This window comes from Sapajus apella, unplaced genomic scaffold (genome assembly GCF_009761245.1).
Source record: "Sapajus apella isolate SASKATOON/1434 unplaced genomic scaffold, GSC_monkey_1.0 scaffold35, whole genome shotgun sequence".
In the NCBI taxonomy this organism is placed as follows: domain Eukaryota; kingdom Metazoa; phylum Chordata; class Mammalia; order Primates; family Cebidae; genus Sapajus; species Sapajus apella.
Window position 1 is genome coordinate 8,256,659 of NW_022436975.1, and position 9,925 is coordinate 8,266,583.

Below are 9,925 nucleotides of genomic sequence, written 5' to 3' on the forward strand. Positions count from 1 at the left end.
CGTGGTGAAACCATGTCTCTACTAAAAATACAAAAACTAGCTGGGCATGGTGGTGCGTGCCTGTAATCCCAGCTACTCAGGAGGCTGAGGCAGGAGAATTGCTTGAACCTGGGAGGTGGAGGTTGCAGTGAGCTGAGATCATGCCACAGCACTCCAGCTTGGGCAACAGAGTAAGACTCTGTCTCAAAAAAAAAAAAAAAAAAAAAAAAATCCAGTTTGTTTCATTCACAGAGTGGTTTTATGAAGACATACTATTATTGAATAAAACGTAACGTGTACTTGAAAACGGATTGCTTGTGTCCCTTCTCTTTATCTGGTCTTGGGTCAAGAACATTGCTTTAATGGCTGCTGGCAATGAACTATCCGAGTCTAAAACCAAGCTCGTTTCTGTGCCACATGACCTTGATTGTTAAATGTGGTTCTATTTGAATAAAAAATGGATCATTTCCAAAATTCTTTTATATTGACTACTATAAATGTGACGGATTAAAATAGGACCTGAAAAGAATGAATACATACCTGCGTGAGAAGCGTTTTAGTACTTTTAAGCACAACTTGTTAAAGGGCTTGGAATTTTAATGCCACATCTTTGACTGTACATACAAATATCAACATTCATCCTGTAACTAGTTGTCCTGACACAGCTCTTGTTGAATCTTTATTTTCGGTACCTTTTGCCTTATTGCTGACCACTTCAGGTAAAGAAATGGACAGCCTTCCCACCAGGCCCTCCTGCCTGCTGGGCCTCTGGGTTGAGGTTGAGGCAGGTTCAAGAACTGCGGCTGGCTCACCTGTGGCTCTGTAGGGAGCTATAGTTTTGGAGATGCAGGAAGAAACTTTCTTTTGAGCTGAGTCTCACTCTTGCCCAGGCTGTAGTACAGTGGTGTGATCTTGGCTCACAGCAACCTCTGCCTCCTAGGTTGAAGCGATTCTCATGCCTCAGCCTCCCAAGTAGCTGGGATTACAGGAGCCCGCCACCACACCCGGGTAATTTTTATTTTTTCAGTACAGATGGGGTTTCACCATGTTGCCAGGCTGCCTCGAACTTCTGGCCTCAAGTGATCCACCTGCCTTGGCCTCCTAAAGTGCTGGGATTACAGGCATGAGCCACTGCGCCTGGTCCAGGGAAGAAACATTTAAAAGCTCAGGACCAAGGGGTAGCTCAGTCCAAGGCTGGATGTGGGGGCAGGACTAGCCTGCAGTGTTCAAGTGATCACCAGAGCCTCCCTCCTAGTACCGTGGCACATGGAGTCCATACAGCAGGCCTTTTAGCTGACTCCCTGAAAGACTTTAAAAAGATAACAGCCTTATTGAGATATGAGTCATACAGAAACTATTCAATTCAGTGCTCTTGTATATTCACGAAGTTGTGCAGCCATCACCACAATCGATTTTAGAAAGTAGTCGTTATCCCAGACTGAAACCCTTTACCCATTAGCACTCACTTCCCGTTTTATTTTATTTTTTATTTTTATTTTTGAGACAGAGTCTTGCTCCATCACCTAGGCTTTAGTGCAATGGTGCAATCTCGACTTACTGCAGCCTCTGCCTGCCAGGTTCAAGAGATTCTCATGTCTCAGACTCCCGAGTATCTAAGATTACAGGCATGAGCCACCACGCCCAGCTAATTTTTGTATTTTCAATAGACACGGGGTTTCATCACTTTGACCAGACCGTTTGGAACTCCTGATCTCAGGTGATCTGCCCACCTCAGCCTCCCAAAGTGTTGGGATTACAGGCATGAACCACTGTGCCTGGATCATTTTATTTTTTAGAGACGAGGTCTCACTCTGTTTCCCAGGCTGCAGGGCAGTGGTGTTATCATAGCCCACTACAGCCTTGAGCTCCTGGCCTCATGCCATCCTCCTGGCTCAGCCTCTGGAGTAGCTGGAGTTGTGTCTGCGTGCCTGGCTCCCATTTTCTCCTAATGCCAACCTCTAACACAGGCAACTGGTAATCTACTTTCTGGTTATCTTATTGCCTGCTATGGACATTTATATAAATGAAATAATATAATATGTGGTCTTTTGTGACTGGCCTGTTTGACAACCTAATGTTTTCAAGGTTCATGTATGTTGCATGTGTCGGTACTTTAGCATTGATTATATGGATATACCACATTTTATTTATCCATGAATCACTGATGGGCATTTATTTGAATTTCCACTTGTTGCCTATTATAAGTCATGCTGTTTTTTGAGCATTTTGTACAAGTTTTTTTTTTGTGTGTGTGTGTGTGTTTTTTTTTTTTTTTTGAGACGGAGTCTCGCTCTGTTGCCAGGCTGGAGTGCAGGGGCATGATCTTGGCTTACTGCAACCTCCGCCTCCTGGGTTCAACTGATTCTCCTGTCTCAGCCTCCTGAGTAGCTGGACTACAGGCGCGTGCCACCACACCCAGCTAATTTTTGTATTTTTAGTAGAGACAGGGTTTCACCATGTTGGCCAGGATGATCTTGATCTCTTGACCTTGTGATTTGCCTGCCTCAGCCTCCCAAAGTTCTCGGATTACAGGCGTGAGCCACCGCGCCTGGCCATTTTGCACAAGTTTTTATGTGGACACTAATTTCTCCTTAAATACATACCTAGGAGTTGAATTGCTGGGTCAGGTGGTAACTGTTTAACCTTTTGAGGCACCAACAGTTTTTCAAGGTGGCTGCACTGTTTGCCAATCCCATCAGCAGCGTATGAGAGTTCCAAATTTCTCAATACTCATTAACACTTGCTATCTGCTTTGGATTACAGCCATCCTAGTGGGTGTGAACTGGTATCTCCTTATAGCTTTGATTTGCGTTTCCCTGATGGCTAATAATGTTGACCAAATTTTCATGTGTACATTGGCAGTTTGTATCTCTTCTTTGGAGAAATGTTTATTTGGGTCCTTTGCCCATTTTTAAATTGGGTTGTCTTAATTATTGAGTTTTAAAAGTTCTTTATATATACCAGATAAAAGTTCCTTATCAGATATATGGTTTGCAAAATTTTTCTCCCATTCTGTGGATTGTATTTTCACTTTATGTTATACTTTGAAGCACAAAAGTCTTCAATTTTGATGAAAGTCCAATTTACTTTTTTTTTTGTTGCTTTTGGTGTCACATCTAAGAAAGCGTTGCTTAATCCAAGATCACAAAGATTTCCACCTTTTTTTGTGTAAGAGTTACGGTTTTAACTCTGACATTTAGGTTTTTGTATATTTTGAATTAATTTGCGTATATTATGAGGTTGGAGTTAGGCTTTATTCTTTTGCATATAGCTATGCAGTGTTCCCAACACCCGTTTATTGACAAAGGCTGTTCTTTTCCTCATTGAATTGTCTTGGCATCCTTGACATGTGAGACTTTATTTCTGGCCTAAATTCCATTCTGTTGGTCTGTATAGGTCTATCCTTATGGCAGCACCACACTGTCCTGATTACTGTAGCTTTGTAGTAATGGCACAGCTATGATTGGTTTCTATAAGCATGTTTTGTATGAAGTGCTTTCAATTATGAACTAATTGTTTTGGGATTTTTGATCAGCAAATTCTTAACTTATATGTAACGACTCTGCCCAGGCAAAACTGTTCAATTTAAAATTTGTCTTCAGTAATTCCCTAATTCCTAGTTTGCCTCTTTACACCTACCCTGAAAACTTTAGTATACTCTTCTTATAACCTGGTTGTTCAAGATCTCATGGCAACACTTTTGAGTGGCAGTTTTTCTCATCACCACTGTTAAATCTGCCTTTATTGTATTTCCCTTTCTAAGATTCTACTTTGGGAGTGGTGAAGCTAATTAACTTGATAAATTAATTGTCTCAGGATGTTAGTGGGCGTTATGAGAAATTTTGGCATCAGGCAAGCCTTTGATATCAATTACCAACTAACAAAATATGGAGAAGGCATTTTACTGTGTTCATGTGCATCTATGTCCTGTACGAACCATCTTATTACAGATTCTCAGTGGTTTGGGGAGGATGGTGAACTGTGTCTGGAGTATGGAAAAGCATTTTTTTTCTTTTTGAGAATCATCATATCTGGTATTTGTAAGCTCCTGGAGGACATAATATCATTCACAGTTATAGCCATAATGCCTGGCCTGCTTCTAATGTATAATAAATGATCAACAAATGTGTGTTTGGAGAGGTGGTGGCTCTTAAAATTGACCACATTGAAAAACATGCAGGTTCAAACAATGCAAAAGGGCATACAGCGTACAATAAATCATCCCCAGAAGCAGCCAGTGTCAAGAATTTTCAAGGTTTTCCATACATCTAAAAGCTTATCTATATATATATATTTGTTTTACATAAAAAGAACATCTTAGTACATGGACTATGAGGATACTTGCCTTTTTCACTTAGTGATATAGTTTGGAATAATTTTCTATCTGTGATTACAGATTTACTTTATTTCTTTCAGTGGCTTCAGTTTCTGTTTCATGGTATACCATTATTGAACCAATCTCCTGTCAATGAGTATGTTATAAACAAGCTTGCAACAACCATCTTTGTTCTTGGGTCTTTGTCTGTGCATGTTTTTATCTGTAAAATTTCTAAGAGTGGAATTTCTAGGTTAAAGCTTTCTGCATTTAAAAATTTGTAGATACTGCAAATCAATTGCCCTCCAAAAAAGGACCACACCAATTTATACGCTCATAAACAAAGCCTGTGAGTGGTTCTTTCCTGACACCCTCAGTCCCACTGGATGCATTTAAACTCTTTCATCCTTCCCAATCTAATCAGTGAAAAATGGAACTCCAGGTGTACTGGTTTTCCTTCGTCCATTTAAAAAATGTTGGTGTGTGGCCGGGCGCGGTGGCTCAAGCCTGTAATCCCAACACTGTGGGAGGCCGAGGCTGGTGGATCACGAGGTCAAGAGATCGAGACCATCCTGGTCAACATGGTGAAAACCCGTCTCTACTAAAAATACAAAAAATTAGCTGGGCATGGTGGCGCGTACCTGTAATCCCAGCGACTCAGGAGGCTGGGGCAGGAGAATTGCCTGAACCCGGGAGGCGGAGGTTGCGGTGAGCCGAGATCGCGCCATTGCACTCCAGCCTGGGTAACAAGAGCAAAACTCCGTCTCAAAAAAAAAAAAAAAAAAAAAATATTGGTGTGTATGATTTGGGGACCCTTGGTATATCAAAGAAATAACCTTTTTGTCATTATGTATTCTATGTGTTTTCCCTAGCTTGTCTTTAACTTTATTTTTGGCTTGTAAAGATATTTCTGTACAGTGTTTTTCATTTCGGTGTAATTAAGTGGATCAATTTTTTGTTTATGATTTCTGGAGCTCAATAAATATTAAATGAATCTAAGTACAAATACTGCTGTTACCGTTCAATTCTACTCAACGAATATTTGCCAGGTGCCTATAATGTGCAAAATGCTATACTAACATTGTGGAGGAGCATGGATGAATAACATTGTCCTGGCCCTCAAAGAATTCCACTCTCCTGCAAGGGAGAATGAAACAAGCACCATAATCGGAATACGAGCAAACTTCTAAGAAGGGAGCCTCAATAAACACAAAGTGGCAATAAACACATGGCGTGTTGGAGGAGAAGTTCTTATGGGAGCCAGGGTATGTGAAGGGAGGTAGCAAGAAAAAAGTCTAGAAAGGTAAAGTGGGTGTAGATTATGAGGAGCCTTGAATATTGTGCTTGGTATTTGAGATCTTATTCTGCATGTTCAAGAAAGCTATGAAGGGTTTTGAGACAGAGAGGATCAAATCTAGTTTGTATTTAGAAAAATTTGAAGGCATTGAGACAGACAGGTTATTACAGTGCTTCTGAATCACATCACACTACAGCTGTCTTTTCTCAATTCTTGCCCCTGACCCTCTACTGCCATTCCTTCTTTATACTATGATCAGGCAAATCTTTCTGAAACACAAAATAATTCCTCTGCTTGCAAAAAAAAATTCCCAAGACCTGCTCACCACCTCAGACACAGGTTCACATTTCTTCCCTTGGTTTACACAATCCTCTGAGAGCTGGCACATTTATGAAGGGGGCAGCTTGAGGAAGTTGGAAAGTTATTTGGTTTTGGACATATAAGACCCCGCCCCTGTCCTCAATGACCTTAGATTTTAGTGAGAGAGACAGACATGAAAATTTCTAACTACAGGCTGAGCATCCCTTATCTGAGATACTTAGGACCAGAAATATTTTTTATTTTGATTTTTTTTTTGAATTTTGGAATATTTGCATTATACTTAACAGTTAAGTATCCCAAATCTGAAAATCCAAAATTGGTATGCTGTAATTAGCATATCCTATGAGCATCAAATTTGGGATCTCAGCACATTTTAGATTTCAAATTTTAAAATTTGGGATGCTCAACCTGTACATCCCTTCCATGCACAATTACCATTCCCAATGTATCCTAACTTGAATGACCATCTCTTGACTGCTTCAGTTAAAATCTCACCTGTCTGTTCAGGCTCAGCTCACGTGTAATCTCTCTAAAGCCTTCCTGGTATGCCCGATCAGAATTCTTCTCACCTATTCTTAATTCCCCCTCATCTCTGCTGTGACTTTCACTTTGTGCCCTCTAGGTAGCTGGGTACATTACTGAATGTACATTCCCATTACATTTGTCAAATTAGGCAAATCAAGTCACCTAAATGCACTCTAATTTTTTCACCTTCAGTTTTTATTTTGCGGAGGAAAAATAAGAGAATAAAATGTAGTGTAAGCATCAATTGCTTTATTCTGAAAAGGAGTCTAAAAGAGACAGACTTGTTTTGCTTTTCAGTTATAAACGCAAACACAAGTTTCACCGATACTCTTCCATATTATGAGTGGTGTCTGTCATTGCTTCTGTCCGTCAGCACGTGACAGCCCTGCAAGTGTAAGGTGTGGTGTTGATGAGGTCTGAAGCCAGGCTGCCTGCCCCGTTCAGAGCCCGCGGTTTCTCTCAGAGCTGCTGGGCTTTTCCTCCGACAACTGGATGGTGCTATTGTGCAATGAAATGCAAAGTCTGTTTCAGAACACAGGCTACTTTCCAGGAAAACCCTTAAACTTCATTTAAAAAACTGTTCATCTACAAAAACTTTAGGTGACTATACACTCAGTTTTTCTGCTTCTTTTGTCATTGTTTAGTGACCACAAATAAATAGGCTTGAAATAGACTCAGATTCCTCCCGCCAGTCCTGGTAGTACTCCTGAAGAAACTAAAGGAAAATCAGGTTCACTTCAAAGCCTTGTACTGTACTTCAGGATTGGTGGGCTGAGGGAAATGGGGCCAGTTATAATGTAAGGAAATTTAAGCAGGACGAGACGAAATGATAGAGACTAAAGAGGCACTAGTGAGAAGAAGAGAGTGGTTCACTGAGTGCAGGATGGGGGCTGCGGATCGCAGTGAGACCTGAAAATAAAAGATCATCCACCATAAACATGAAGGTCCTTGTGCCAGAATCTCAACCACAAATCCAGCTGCACACACAGAAGTAAAACACAGCAGGGTGTGGAAAGAACGTTGCATTCAGAGTCCAAATATCTGGGTGTGAGTTCTGGCCCTGCCTCTTATTACCTGGATGGTCTTGAGTAGATTGCTTCATCTTCAGCACCTTTCCTTCTATCAAATATATATTTAAAAAAATAACAACCTATGGGCTGTTGTGAAACCCAAAGAAGGTTTCCATGTGTTGTGCAAGTAGACATTATTAATATTTGAAATGCATCTACATAGCTACTGGATGTATTTGTAATAAGTAAAAGCCTCAGCTAATTCTTGGTGGACTCTGGTAAAGCCATCATATCAACTACTCTCATTTTCTTACTCAGCCACCTCTCAGACCTCTCCCCCACTCACCCCCCAAAAATCCAAAATGACAATTTAGAAATTCCTCCATGTCTCCTAGGAAAAGTTACAAAAAGCCAAATTGTTTGTTCTTTTATTTCACTCCTTTACTTTTAGTTTTATCATATGGCTTGGTTCAGGATGTTCTCTTCCTGATAATTTTCTTCTCCCTCACATCCGACCGTGATCCTAGTTCCTTAATGTTTACCTGGAGTCTCCAATAAGCAAGGAATACAAAAACATTTTATTGGGGGGAAGTGGGGAGATTATAAAAGGAATCGGACCTATATACCAAATCATTGAGAAGAAACTTATTAGCATCCATCAACATTTAGAGCATGACCTATACAGGTAAAGCTGACTGTCGGCTAAATTGTCCCACTACACATAACCAGAAGTCTTCTCCTTTCTTTTCCTTCTAAAGCTGTGCTGCATTTCCTTCAAGAACTGCTCTAGTCTCTTCTTACTTCCACTGAAATCTGTGTGCTAATTCTGCCTCTCCTCGTCCGGTTCCTGAAGCACCTCTTCAGCCTCACCTGCAGCTTCCCCACTTTCCACCTTCCCTATGCTGTAGTGCTGAGTACAGGTCTAGGTGGCTCAGTACATGATTATATGTTGGTGCCTATCATTTTATCCACATTGTACACATAGGTTTTATCTGTCACATCCTGCATGAAAATGCAGAAGCAGAGACCACTGGGGTACTTCGTATTTGCACAGCCCTTTCAGTTTATTGTCAGAAACATGATCGCCTTTAAGATGCAGTACAACTCTGTGAAGTCAGTATTTGTCCTGCTTTGTAGATGCAAGGTGGAAACTCACAAAGTTTAAGTGACGTGCCTACTGAATGGGGTTCTATGTTGCCCCCCGTCCCGTTTCTCCTGTGGTGAACTCCACCCGCTCAGTGTCCTTCATTTCCTTTGCAGCTCCTGATTGTGACTATTATTTAAATTGCTATTCATTTCATCATTTCATGCTTACTGGCTGGTACACACAAAAAAAATGCTTCCATAAAAGATGTAAAAGTGAAGGAGGACATTTACACTGTAGGAGAAAATTGTAAATTAACCAATACCATTGATTGGATAACTGATTCTCTACTAAGCTTTCTCATGAACTCTAAGAAGTCTTTTGAAATGTTTGATTATATGTATCCTGTCAGCCTCATCCCCTCCTCATCCCATCCACTGTTATCTTCTGATAGCAGTGAGAGGTGACATTGGTGAGAGATAACACGCCCTTTGTCATAAAGTAGAAAGGAAGAATAAGGCAAAAAGCCTTGATCATCTGCAAAGTGGACGTCTCCCCCCTGGATAAGTAGGCTGGTCTTGTCATTCTCTTGCACGGGAGTTTCCGGACACATACGTGGACTCCTTAAAGACTTGGGAGTTGTGGACAGGCGTGGGGTGTTTTGGGTTTGCGGCACACACCCTGGGCAACCAGAGCGTCTTCTCATCTCCCTGTTTCTTTCACCTCATGATACATACATGTCATCTTGTAGAAGAGAATTCCAAACCCTTGACAGCTTCTGTATTTTTTTCCTACTTTTGGAGAATGTCTTTCATAACTTTAATAGACTGCATTTGTCTACCTCTCTGGAAAACAAAACCAAAGAACCACCACTGCAACAGAAAACCCAGGCTCATGAATGCTCCCGCAATCCTGCTAAGCCGAGGCTGAACATCTCCAGCCTTCTCAGCATTATGACTTCCCATGCCTATAGCACAAGGATGTTAGACAAGAGTTTGGGTCAGTTGCCTATGTTTCCTTTTAAAAATCTCATTACTCACTTGCTTATTTATTTTTAATTGTTGTATGGGGATGGAAGAAAAGATATGAAAAGGTGGGGCAAGAGGATATAGGATGGGAGGTGTGTCACTGGCGACTAGAGGCGTGGTCTCTGCTGTTTCACTGGCTGGATTTATAATCCCCTTACTTATTTTTAACCGGGAGCTTTGGATAAATTCTTAGACTTAAAAGTCTCACGTTCCGTAATTGTAAAATGTCAACCTCAGAGTGTAACTATGGATACTGAGTAAGATGATGTCTGTAAAAAGCTTAGCACTCTGACTGGCTCATAGGAGGCACCAATAAATATTGGCTACTTTTATTATTTATCGCTACCTTTTGAATAGAACGAAAAG